Below are 13,898 nucleotides of genomic sequence, written 5' to 3' on the forward strand. Positions count from 1 at the left end.
AGAGAGAATTTCCCTGATGGGGAAATTCTTCCACGCATGCTCTCTTTGAAAAGGCGGGGACCCATTGCTGGATTCCTGCTTTTCACAGGCAGCGATGCATCCTGCGCCCATAGGCTACTATTGTAGCCAATGACAGGCAGCGCAGGATGCGTTGCTGACTGATTTTCCGACGTGCAGAAAAAACGTTCCTCTGAACGTTTTCTCTGCCCGACGGACCGTTTTTTTTATGCAGGATCCAGTGCACGATGGATGGCCATCCGTCGCTAATACAAGTCTACACTATGTTCCAAATTATTATGCAAATGACATTTTTCTCTGATTTTCCTAAATGGTTGGTGTCAATGACAGTCAGTCTAATAAAAGTAATCACCCGTTAGAGTATACATCGAATTTTATTGAATAAACCTCCCAATGATAACAGTATAATCTCCAAAATGAATAACTCAAAATGCACTGTTCCAAATTATTAGGCACAGTAGAGTTTCTAAACATTTGATATGTTTTAAAGAACTGAAAATGCTCATTTGTGGAATTTGCAGCATTAGGATGTCACATTCACTGAACAAAAAGCTATTTAACTCCAAAACATCCTAACAGGCCAAGTTACATGTTACCATAGGACCCTTCTTTGATATCACCTTCACAATTCTTGCATCCATTGAGTTTCTGCTTGTATTTCTTTGCATGAAGTCAGAATAGCCTCCCAGAGCTGCTGTTTTGATGTGAACTGCCTCCCACCCTCATAGATCTTTTGCTTGATGATTCTCCAAAGGTTCTCTATAGGGTTGAGGTCAGGGGAAGATGGTGGCCACACCATGAGTTTATCTCCTTTTATGCCCATAGCAGCCAATGACTCAGAGGTATTCTTTGCAGCATGAGATGGTGCATTGTCATGCATGAAGATGATTTTGCTCCTGAAGGCACATTTCTGCTTTTTATACCATGGAGGAAAGTTGTCAGTCAGAAACTCTATATACTTTGCAGAGGTCATTTTCACACCTTCAGGAACCTTAAAGGGCCCTACCAGCTGTTTCTCCGTGATTCTGGCCCAAAACATGACTCCTCCACCCCCTTGCTTTTGTTGCAGCCTTGTTAGGACATGGTGGCCATACACCAACCATCCACTACTCCATCCATTTGGACCATCCAGGGTTGCTCAACACTTATCAGAAAACAAGAATGTTTGGAAATTAGTCTCCATGTATGTGTGGGCCCAATGCAACCATTTCTGCTTGTGAACACTGTTTAAGGGTGGCCGAATAGTAGGTTTATGCAACACAGCAAGCCTTTGAAGGAGCCTACACCTTGAGGTTCGAGGGACTCCAGAGGCACCAGTAGCTTCAAATATCTGTTTGCTGCTTTGTAATGGCTTTTTAGCAGCTGCTCTCTTAATCCGATGAACTTGCCTGGCAGAAATCTTCCTCATTATGCCTTTATCAGCACAAACACATCTGTGCTCAGATACAGCCACAAATCTCTTAAAAGTACGATGATCCCGCTTAAGTTTTCGGGAAATATCTAATGTTTTCATCCCTTCACCAAGGCATTGCACTATTTGATGCTTTTCAGCAGCAGAGAGATCCTTTTTCTTTCCCATGTTACTTGAAAACTGTGAGCTGCTTAATAATGTGGAACATCATTTTTAAGTACCGTATATACTCGAGTATAAGCCGACCCGAGTATAAGCCGACCCCCCCTAATTTTGCCACAAAAAACTGGGAAAACTTATTGACTCGAGTATAAGCCTAGGGTGGAAAATGCAGTAGGTACCGGTGAATTTCAAAATTAGAAATAGATACTCCATACCATTCATTATGGCCCCATAGATGCTCCACATAAAGCTGTGCCATATATAATGCTCTGCACCGTTGCCCCATAGCTGTGCCATATATATAATGCTCTGCACCGTTGCCCCATAGCTGTGCCATATATATAATGCTCTGCACCGTTGCCCCATAGCTGTGCCATATATATATATAATGCTCTGCACCGTTGCCCCATAGCTGTGCCATATAGTGCTCTGCACCGTTGCCCCATAGCTGTGCCATATAGTGCTCTGCACCGTTGCCCCATAGCTGTGCCATATAGTGCTCTGCACCGTTGCCCCATAGCTGTGCCATATAGTGCTCTGCACCGTTGCCCCATAGCTGTGCCATATAGTGCTCTGCACCGTTGCCCCATAGCTCTGCCATATAGTGCTCTGCACCGTTGCCCCATAGCTGTGCCATATAGTGCTCTGCACCGTTGCCCCATAGCTGTGCCATATAGTGCTCTGCACCGTTGCCCCATAGCTGTGCCATATAGTGCTCTGCACTGTTGCCCCATAGCTGTGCCATATAGTGCTCTGCACTGTTGCCCCATAGCTGTGCCATATAGTGCTCTGCACTGTTGCCCCATAGCTGTGCCATATAGTGCTCTGCACTGTTGCCCCATAGCTGTGCCATATAGTGCTCTGCACTGTTGCCCCATAGCTGTGCCATATAGTGCTCTGCACTGTTGCCCCATAGCTGTGCCATATAGTGCTCTGCACTGTTGCCCCATAGCTGTGCCATATAGTGCTCTGCACTGTTGCCCCATAGCTGTGCCATATAGTGCTCTGCACTGTTGCCCCATAGCTGTGCCATATAGTGCTCTGCACTGTTGCCCCATAGCTGTGCCATATAGTGCTCTGCACTGTTGCCCCATAGCTGTGCCATATAGTGCTCTGCACCGTTGCCCCATAGCTGTGCCATATAGTGCTCTGCACCGTTGCCCCATAGCTGTGCCATATAGTGCTCTGCACCGTTGCCCCATAGCTGTGCCATATAGTGCTCTGCACTGTTGCCCCATAGCTGTGCCATATAGTGCTCTGCACTGTTGCCCCATAGCTGTGCCATATAGTGCTCTGCACTGTTGCCCCATAGCTGTGCCATATAGTGCTCTGCACTGTTGCCCCATAGCTGTGCCATATAGTGCTCTGCACTGTTGCCCCATAGCTGTGCCATATAGTGCTCTGCACCGTTGCCCCATAGCTGTGCCATATAGTGCTCTGCACCGTTGCCCCATAGCTGTGCCATATAGTGCTCTGCACCGTTGCCCCATAGCTGTGCCATATAGTGCTCTGCACCGTTGCCCCATAGCTGTGCCATATAGTGCTCTGCACCGTTGCCCCATAGCTGTGCCATATAGTGCTCTGCACTGTTGCCCCATAGCTGTGCCATATAGTGCTCTGCACTGTTGCCCCATAGCTGTGCCATATAGTGCTCTGCACTGTTGCCCCATAGCTGTGCCATATAGTGCTCTGCACTGTTGCCCCATAGCTGTGCCATATAGTGCTCTGCACTGTTGCCCCATAGCTGTGCCATATAGTGCTCTGCACTGTTGCCCCATAGCTGTGCCATATAGTGCTCTGCACTGTTGCCCCATAGCTGTGCCATATAGTGCTCTGCACTGTTGCCCCATAGCTGTGCCATATAGTGCTCTGCACTGTTGCCCCATAGCTGTGCCATATAGTGCTCTGCACTGTTGCCCCATAGCTGTGCCATATAGTGCTCTGCACTGTTGCCCCATAGCTGTGCCATATAGTGCTCTGCACTGTTGCCCCATAGCTGTGCCATATAGTGCTCTGCACTGTTGCCCCATAGCTGTGCCATATAGTGCTCTGCACTGTTGCCCCATAGCTGTGCCATATAGTGCTCTGCACCGTTGCCCCATAGCTGTGCCATATAGTACTCTGCACCGTTGCCCCATAGCTCTGCCATATAGTGCTCTGCACCGTTGCCCCATAGATGCTCCACATAAATCTGTGCTGCTGCTGCAATAAAAAAAAAAAACACATACTCACCTGTCTTGCTTGCAGCTCCTCGGCGCCATCTTCCCGGCGTCTCTCCGCACTGACTGATCAGGCAGAGGGCGGCGTGCACACTATATGCGTCATCGCGCCCTCTGACCTGCACAGTCAGTGCAGAGAGACGCCGGGAAGATGGCGCGACGCCCAGCGTGTGGAACGCAGACAGGTGAATATGCGATACTTACCTGCTCCCGGCGTCCCGCTCCTTCCCCATGACAGCTGGTCTTCCGTGCCGCAGCCTCTTTCTCTATCAGCGGTCACCGGCACCGCTGATTAGAGAAATGAATAGGCGGCTCCGCCCCTATGGGAGGTGGAGCAGCCTATTCATTTCTCTAATGAGCGGTCCCACGTGACCGCTCAGGGGAAGAGCTGCTGCACCCGGAGACCGTGTGACAGGCAGGGGGAGCGTCAGGATCGCCGGGACTAGGTAAGTATATTACAGTGCTCACCCGCCGACCCCACCACCGATCATGACTCGAGTATAAGCCGAGAGGGGCACTTTCAGCCCAAAAATTTGGGCTGAAAATCTCGGCTTATACTCGAGTATATACGGTAGTTTTCCTTTAATTAGAATCACCTGGAAAACTAATTATCCCATGTGTTTAAGATTTATTTCAGTGATCCATTGAGTCCTGAGACACAATACCATCCACAAGTTTATTTGAAAAACAAAACAATTAAATCTTTATCACACTTAAATTCAATTTGCATAATAATTTGGAACACGGTGTATGAGAAAATGCAGGATCCTGCAATTTTTTTTGCAGGATCCTGCATTCTCAAAAAATGATGGATGGTGACGGGAGCAGAAAGACGGAAGTGTGAAAGAGGCTTTAGCAGAGTGACCCCCGAATTCCGCATAATTAAAGGGGTTGTCCACAACTAGGACGCTGCTAATGTTTGTCCCCAATTTTATACTCTCCTCCCATGCCAGCGGTGTCTGCACTCGTGCTACCAGGGCGCATGTCGGGTTATGTCACTGCCTTCAGACATATTGAACATCAACAGAATGGTGGCTGCTCTCTCACTTCCTCTTGATTGATTTGTCCGAAGGCAGAGACAGTGACGCCAGTGCCGATTGGAGCCAGGGCTCATGTGTTGCAACACCACACGAGAACCCCAGGAACGCGAGTGCCAACATGCTGGAGCGCCACCGGAGGTGCTTTTACTTTCATGTGGGCAAACATGGGGCATAAGAAGGAGTTGTCCAAGTAGTGGACATCCCCTTTAGGCCCCCATACACAATAGACTCCCACTAGGTTCAGGCAAGAGTCTGTGGGGACCCAGACTGATGATGTGGGGGAAATTGGGGTCCGATGAGCCCACTTTTGACCAAAGGAGTGCTTGGCAGATGGGCCACTAATTTGTATGGAAGATAACCTCAATCATGTGGCCAGCAGGTATGTGTCCACGATCAGGAATAGCAGCGTATTTTCTCTGCATCTAAAACGCTGTTTTCTAATCACTTAAAGGGAACCTATCACCCCGTTTTTTTCGGTATGAGATAAAAATACTGTTAAATAGGGCCTGAGCTGTGCATTACAATAGTGTAGTTTGTGGACCCCGATTCCCCACCTATGCTGCCGAAATACGTTACCAAAGTAGTCATTTTCGCCTGTCAATCAGGCTGGTCAGGTCGGATGGGCGTGGCTTCTTCCCCCAGATATTGCGTAGTTTTCCGTTGGTGGCGTAGTGGTGTGCGCATGTCCAAGGTCCCCAATCCTGCACGGGGGGGTGAAAATAGCAGCGATGTCCGTTATTCCATTGGTGGTCGGTGGGCGCGGCCATCTTCCTTTGGCCGCGTGTGCGCAGAAGCGGCGCTCTGCTGGCCGCGGCTTCAGGAAAATGGCCGCGGGATGCCGCGCGTGCGCAGATGGAGATCGCGGCGGCCATTTTCCTGAAGCCGCGGCCAGCAGAGCGCCGCTTCTGCGCACGCGCGGCCAAAGGAAGATGGCCGCGCCCACCGACCACCAATGGAATAACGGACATCGCTGCTATTTTCACCCCCCCGTGCAGGATTGGGGACGTTGGACATGCGCACACCACTACGCCACCAACGGAAAACTACGCAATATCTGGGGGAAGAAGCCACGCCCATCCGACCTGACCAGCCTGATTGACAGGCGAAAATGACTACTTTGGTAACGTATTTCGGCAGCATAGGTGGGGAATCGGGGTCCACAAACTACACTATTGTAATGCACAGCTCAGGCCATATTTAACCTATGTCATCATTTATCTCATCCCCGGGTCCTTGAAGAGCCGGATCTGTATCTTTGCCAAGGAGAAGTGGTTGTGTCTAATCAGTTGTCAGAATTGACCACCCCTCTGAATGTGACTTGGGAGCTTGCCAACCCACATATTCAGTGGCTACACAGATGTGCAGTTTTTTTTTTGTGTGTGTTTATTCAATTTTTTTTTATTTTAAGTTTGTTTTTTTGATAAGAGATCAATAAGTATATAGATGATAAATTAATGCCGCTATTTTAACAGATGACATCTTTGTTACATATGATGGGGGCCCCCATGCTGAGATGTTGTGTTTGGTTAAATATGGTTTCTGTTCATGATACTTACTTGGCACTGTATCTGTGAGCGTGCTCCTTTGGGGTTTTCTTGCTGGAGCGCATCTCCCTTCTCCTTTGCACCACATTTGGCTCCCCCTCTACTATTCTTCCCTTTCTCAATATGGCATCTCTTGGCTTGTGCGCATGTCCGCCGTGTCTGGGTCCTGGATGCATCTCTCCGGCTTCTGGCTGTGATGTGGCCGGTCTTTGACATCACAAGGGATTTCCCTCGACCCATCGTGTCACATGGGAGGCCGGGAGAGTGGCGGCCTGGGACCCGGTGCACATGTGCCGTTAATGGCGCCGCTGATGTAGGACACCTGGGGAACTCGGCTATAAGGATCCGGGGATGAGACACACAACCACAGTCCCACAAAGAAGCGCACATGAAACGCGCGTTGGGACTGCTGGGACACACACACTGACTGACAGGCCACATGGGTAAGCTGGATGGTGCTTGTTCTCTTTAGGGTACAGATGGGGATAGCTGCAAAGTGGATGCTCTTATAGTACATGCCTCTCCTTACTTTGCCCTTTGCTCTGGGACATTTTGCCTATTTAACCTCTCTGTATGACTCAATATTTGCACCTTGCTATTTGCACTATGCACCTTTTTCTCTTACCCCCATGACGGCACCACGGAGAGAGCGGGATCCGCCCTCAGGGACAGGAAACCTACATGTGAAAAAGGCGGTACCTCTCTCCCACATCAGTTCAGTTTCCTGTCCCTGTCGGGAAATCTGCAGCGTGATCGTCGTGGGATGCCGGGGGTCCATCTGTGCGGTTATTGTCAGCGGGGGGCCCTGCTTCTATACGATGGTTATTCCTCCCCGAAGGCCACGTTCCCAGGGTCGGCGGGCCTTGTGCGTGAGCGGGGGTGAAGAAAGACCCAGTCTGCTTCTCCCACATGAAAACCTATCAGCCGGTAATAGGTGACAGCGGTCACCTGGTGACTTACCGCCGGTTCTGCAGCCAAGATGCTCGTCCGTGGCGCTCCCTCCGCTGGCGCAGGCGTGCGCCCGGGAACCTAGGGCTGAAGCTGGTCGTCTCCTCCGGCATGGTCTGCAGGCGGGCCGGCGGATCGAGGAACGCCCGTGCTCCCTCCAGGAGCAACATGGCGGCGGAATGCGCGCACGCATGTGCGTACCGGGCACAAAGCATTCTGGTAGTCCCAGAATGCTCGGTGCAGGGGTCACTTCCGAGGCGGCGCACGGCATCTCTGGGTAATGCATCCAGCGGTGCGGCGCCCCGCTTATACATAAAATAGGGCAGAAAACAGATGGCCGGTGCTCAGGAAGGTCTCACCATGAGTGAGGTAGAGCAAGCGGCAGAAGAAATTCTGCAATCCCTGCCAAAAAAGCGCCAACCGCAGCAACACCATCGCCAGCAGCGGCGACAGCATGATACTCCTTCCCAGCGTCGCAGCTCAGGATCTCAACGTAGCAGAGGCTCGGGTGGATCCAGCAGACCAGTAACGGTTCAAGTCGAGGAAGCTACTCCTACGCCAGAACCGGTATCCCAGTTAAGTTAGCAGAGTAAGTGATCTTCGTGAATGCTCAGTTTCTAAAAGGGGTTTTATTGTGTTTTTCTTAGGGGAAGAAATGTACAGCGAAAACCAGGCACAGAGTATACCCGATCTGCTCCGTAGAACTGCCAGCTACATGGGTAGTGTTGAGCATTCCGATACCGCAAGTATCGGGTATCGGCCGATATTTGCGGTATCGGAATTCCGATACCGAGATCCGATACTTTTGTTGTATCGGGATCGATATAATGTGTAAAATAAAGAATTAAAATAAAAAATATTGATATACTCACCTCTCCGACGCAGCCTGCACCTTACCGAGGGAACCGGCAGCCTTCTATGCTTAAAATGCGCGCGTTTAGTGCCTTCCGTGACGTCACGGCTTCTGATTGGTCGCGTGCCGCCCATGTGACCGCGACCAATCACAAGCCGTGACGTAATTCTCAGGTCCTAAATGCCTAATTCTAGGCATTTAGGACCTGAGAATTACGTCACGGCTTGTGATTCTAGGCATTTAGGACCTGAGAATTACGTCACGGCTTGTGATTGGTCGCGTCGCGGTCACATGGGCGGCACGCGACCAATCAGAAGCCGTGACGTCACGGAAGGCACTAAACGTGCGCATTTTAAGCAAAGAAGGCTGCCGGTTCCCTCGGTAAGGTGCAGGCTGCGTCGGAGAGGTGAGTATATCAATATTTTTTATTTTAATTCTTTATTTTACACATTAATATGGATCCCAGGGCCTGAAGGAGAGTTTCCTCTCCTTCAGACCCTGGGAACCATCAGGGATACCGTCCGATACTTGAGTCCCATTGACTTGTATTGGTATCGGTATCGGATCAGATCCGATACTTTGCCGGTATCGGCCGATACTTTCCGATACCGATACTTTCAAGTATCGGACGGTATCGCTCAACACTATACATGGGTAAAAGAACTCTGTGCCATATGCATAGAAAATACCATTTCCAAAGAGTCCCCAAGATTCGCATCCGACTTAAAACAATTAAGTCCCAGGTAGAGGATGCGTTAGAAAGTGCCAAAGGCTTAAAGCATAGGTCTAAACATAGGTCCCCGGAGCCAAGTTCCAGTGAAGAAGATAGTGATACCTCTAATTCAGACAGTTCGCTTTCCTCTCTATCATCCTCGTCTTCCTCGGAGGGGGGCCGCAATTGCTCGGCCATTGATGAGACAGACGCTTTGGTAAAAGCGGTAAGAACTACCATGGGACTAGTAGAGACTAAATCCAAAAAAAAACCGCACAAGACTTTGTTTAGTGGTCTGGAACAAAGGAAACGTAGAGCGTTTCCAGTAAATGATAAAATACATGCCCTAATAAAAAAAGAATGGAAAAGACCAGACAAAAATGTCCTCTTAACCCCGAAAAGGAAAAATCCTTTTGATGAACTAGCCTGTTCTTCCTGGAGTAAAGCACCAAAACTGGACGTCGCTATTGCAAAGGCGTCGAAAAAATTTGCTTTACCTTTTGAAGATATTGGGACCCTAAAGGACCCTATGGATAAGAAGGCTGAGGTTTTCTAAAAGGTTCTTGGGAAGCCGCTGGGGGAGGACTAAAACCAGCTATAGCCGCCACATGTACCGCCAGAGCGTTAATGGTGTGGTTAGACCATCTACAGTCATAACTAAAAGATAGATCCCCGAGAGAATCAGTACTAGATTCAATCTCAATAATGAAAGGAACAGCTGCGTTCCTAGCAGACGCATCTATAGACTCTGTGAGACTGGCAGCAAGAGCTGCTTCCTTTTCAAATGCAGCTAGAAGGGCTTTATGGCTCAAATGCTGGCCGGGGGACCTACAAACGAAGTCCAAATTATGTTCCATACCGTGTGAGGGGGAATTCCTATTCGCCCTACCTTAGATGATATCCTGGAGAAAGCGGGGGACAAGAAGAAAGCCTTCCCTGGGTTCCCTAACCAATTATATAAACGGTCCTTTTGGAACAGGAAACTCATGCGTAGAAGGCCCCCAAAAAATCAGAAAGAAGGATGGGACGATAAAAAATTTAAGGGAGAAGGCTACTTGTTCAACAAGCCTGACACCAAGAAACAACCCCAATGAAGGTGGTCCCCAGGTGGAAGACTGGCACACTTTCTTCCAGCCTGGGAAGGTATATCGGGGAGCCTATGGACCCTAAATATAATAAAAACTGGGCTGAAACTAATTTTTCATACAATGCCGTCTCATCACTTTGTCATGACAGCGCAAAGGAAAGCAGAAGCCAAACAGCTCGGCCTTCAAAAGGAGATTCAAACGCTTTTAGCAAAGAATGTCCTACAGTAGGTCCCAAGCCAGAGAGAGGCATGGGATTCTACTCTCCTCTGTTTCTTCGGATGAAACCGGATGGAACTTACAGGACAATAATAAATTAAAAAAAAATTGAACCAGTACCAAGTGACAGAGAGTTGCTCAAGGGCCATGGTCGGAGGAAGAAAAACTGGGTTCTTCCAACATGAAAGAACTCCTAGCAGTAAAATATGGACTCATCCACTTCCTACACTCCCTCCATTCCCATCACGTGAGGGTATTATTGGACAATGAGGTGGTGGTGGCCTACTTAAATCACCAGGGGGGCACAAGATCTCGTACACTGATGGAAGTAACAAAATCCATTCTATTAATAGCAGAGGCCAATCTGTTGTCACTGTCAGCCCTTCGCATCAAAGGGACAGAGAACCAAACTGCAGATTTTCTAAGCCGAACACAACTCAGGGAGAGTGGGAGTTGAATCAGGCAGTCTTCAACTGCATAGTACAATTGTGGGGTCTTCCAGAAATAGATTTATTTGCGAACAACCAGAACCGAAAGACTCAGGCCTTTTGTTCAATAGACCCGTGCGGGAACCCAGTAACCCTAGATGCCTTTTCAATTCCATGCAATTTTCATCTAGCCTATGTGTTTCCCCCAATAGCGCTAATTCCTTTAGTGTTACAAAAATCAGAGAGGTCGGCGCAAGAGTCATCATGATAGCTCCTTTCTGGCCAAAGAGGGCATGGTTTCCATGGCTAAGGATAATGTCTGTAACAGATCCCTGGGTTCTTCCAGAAATTCCGAACCTGCTGTATCAGGGGCCGGTAAATCACCCGCAAGTAAAGAACTTGCATATGACGGCTTGGAATTTGAGAGGAGCCTTCTAATCGAGAGGGTTCTTTTCAAATCTAGTCTCCACTCTCCTGCTAAGTGGAAAACCAGTGACTACTAGAGCATATGGGAAGGTTTGGCGAAGATTTTTATCAGCATCAAGTGCCAGTTTATCTGAGAAAATCCCAATTCAAAAAAGTGCTAGAATTTCTTCAGAAGGGGCTAGAAAAAGGCTTAGCAACGAGCACGCTTAAAGTCCAGGTAGCAGCATTGGGGGCCCTTTACAACTGTGATTTGGCGGGGAACCGCTGGGTAAAAAGATTCATTAAGGCCTCGACCAGATCTAGACCAGTGGTACACCATACTACACCTCCCTGGGATCTAAATTTAGTTCTCTCTGCACTAACTAAAGCACCTTTTGAGCCACTGTCCCAAGCCTCTTTAAAAATATCGCTCAAAACCTCCCTTCTTGTGGCACTAACGTCAGCACGGAGGATTAGTGACATGCAGGCCCTATCATCATATCTAGCTCTGGCACGCATACTAGATGACAGAGTAATCCTTAAAATCGATCCATCCTACCGTCCTAAAGTGGCATCACATTTTCATAGATCACAGGAGATCTCGCTACCCTCTTTCTGTTCAAACCCCAGAAATAAGAAAGAGGAGCATCTACACACACTAGACGTTAAGAGATGTTTAGTCCAATACCTAGCGACCACAAGAGACTATAGGAAGAATAGGGCTCTGTGTGTTTTCAGGGTCCAAATAAAGGGCATAAAGCATTGAAGGCCACTCTTGCGAGATGGATAAGGGACGCCATCATCCTCTCGTATTCGTCAAGTAATGAGGCCATTCCAGAGGAAGTCAGAGCTCATTCAACCAGATCGGTGGCGACCTCCTGGGCAGAGAGAGCAGGAGCATCAATTGAACAGATATGTAGGGCGGCCATTTGGTCATCTCCTTCCACATTTTTTTAAGCACTACCAACTAGACTTGACCCCCTCTTCAGATCTCACCTTTGGCAGGAGGGTTCTAGAGGCAGTGATCCCTCCCTAATGTACAGTACAGACCAAAAGTTTGGACACACCTTCTCATTTAAATATTTTTCTGTATTTTCATGACTATGAAAATTGTACATTCACACAGAAGGCATCAAAACTATGAATTAACACATGTGGAATTATATACTTAACAAAAAAGTGTGAAACAACTGAAAATATGTCTTATATTCTAGGTTCTTCAAAGTAGCCACCTTTTGCTTTGACTGCTTTGCACACTCTTGGCATTCTCTTGATGAGCTTCAAGAGGTAGTCACCGGGAATGGTCTTCCAACAATCTTGAAGGAGTTCCCAGAGATGCTTAGCACTTGTTGGCCCTTTTGCCTTCACTTTGCAGTCCAGCTCACCCCAAACCATCTCGATTGGGTTCAGGTCTGGTGACTGTGGAGGCCAGGCCATCTGGCGTAGCACCCCATCACTCTCCTTATGGGTCAAATCGCCCTTACACAGCCTGGAGGTGTGTTTGAGGTCATAGCCTTGTTGAAAAATAAATGATGACCCAACTAAATGCAAACCGGATGGAATAGCATGCCGCTGCAAGATGCTGTGGTAGTCATGCTGGTTCAGTATGCCTTCAATTTTGAATAAATCCCCAACAGTGTCATCAGCAAAGCACCCCCACACCATCACACCTCCTCCATGCTTCACGGTGGGAACCAGGCATGTAGAGTCCATCTGTTCACCCTTTCTGCGTCGTACAAAGACACGGTGTTTGGAACTAAAGATCTCAAATTTGGACTCATCAGACCAAAGCACAGATCTCCACCTGTCTAATGTCCATTCCTTGTGTTCTTTAGCCCAAACAAGTCTCTTCTGCTTGTTGCCTGTCCTTAGCAGTGGTTTCCTAGCAGCTATTTTACCCTGAAGGCCTGCTGCACAAAGTCTCCTCATAACAGTTGTTGTAGAGATGTGTCTGCTGCTAGAACTCTGTGTGGCATTGACGTGGTTTCTAATCTGAGCTGCTGTTAACCTGTGATTTCTGAGGCTGGTGACTTGGATAAACATATCCTCAGAAGCAGAGGTGACTCTTGGTCTTCCTTTCCTGGGGCGGTCCTCATGTGATCCAGTTTCTTTGTAGCGCTTGATGGTTTTTGCCACTGCACTTGGGGACACTTTCAACGTTTGCCCAATTTTTCGGACTGACTGACCTTAATTTCTTAAAGTAATGATGGCCACTCGTTTTTCTTTACTTAGCTGCTTTTTTCTTGCCATAATGCAAATTCTAACAGTCTATTCAGTAGGACTATCAGCTGTGTATCCACCAGACTTTTGCACAACACAACTGATTGTCCCAACCCCATTTATAAGGCAAGAAATCCCACTTATTAAACCTGACAAGGCACACCTGTGAATTGAAAACCATTCACGGTGACTACCTCTTGAAGCTCATCAAGAGAATGCCAAGAGTGTGCAAAGCAGTCATCAAAGCAAAAGGTGGTTTCTTTGAAGAACCTAGAATATAAGACATAATTTCAGTTGTTTCACACTTTTTTGTTAATTATATAATTACACACGTGTTAACTCATAGTTTTGATGCCTTCAGTGTGAATATACAATTTTCATAGTCATGAAAATACAGAAAAATCTTTAAATGAGAAGGTGTGTCCAAACTTTTGGTCTGTACTGTACATCTATGAAATTCTCTCCGTGGTGCCGTCATAGGGGTAAGAGAATATCGTAGTTACTTACCGATAACGGTATTTCTCTGATCCCATGACGGCCCCCGTACATTCCCTCCCTTCACGTGTGAGTGTGAACACTAGAGTTAGTCTTAATACTTAGTCACGCGGTGCCTCTGATAACTTAAAATTAAAGT

At 47.9% G+C, this 13,898-nt stretch overlaps 1 protein-coding gene across 1 annotated transcript in view; it reads left to right on the top strand.

The window, feature by feature from the left end:
• Positions 1–13,898, top strand: part of MCM10 (minichromosome maintenance 10 replication initiation factor) — a 104,993-nt gene that overhangs the window by 1,082 nt on the left and 90,013 nt on the right. The gene's annotated exons all lie outside the window — the stretch shown is intronic.

The sequence above is a fragment of the Ranitomeya variabilis genome, chromosome 5 (assembly GCF_051348905.1).
Source record: "Ranitomeya variabilis isolate aRanVar5 chromosome 5, aRanVar5.hap1, whole genome shotgun sequence".
In the NCBI taxonomy this organism is placed as follows: domain Eukaryota; kingdom Metazoa; phylum Chordata; class Amphibia; order Anura; family Dendrobatidae; genus Ranitomeya; species Ranitomeya variabilis.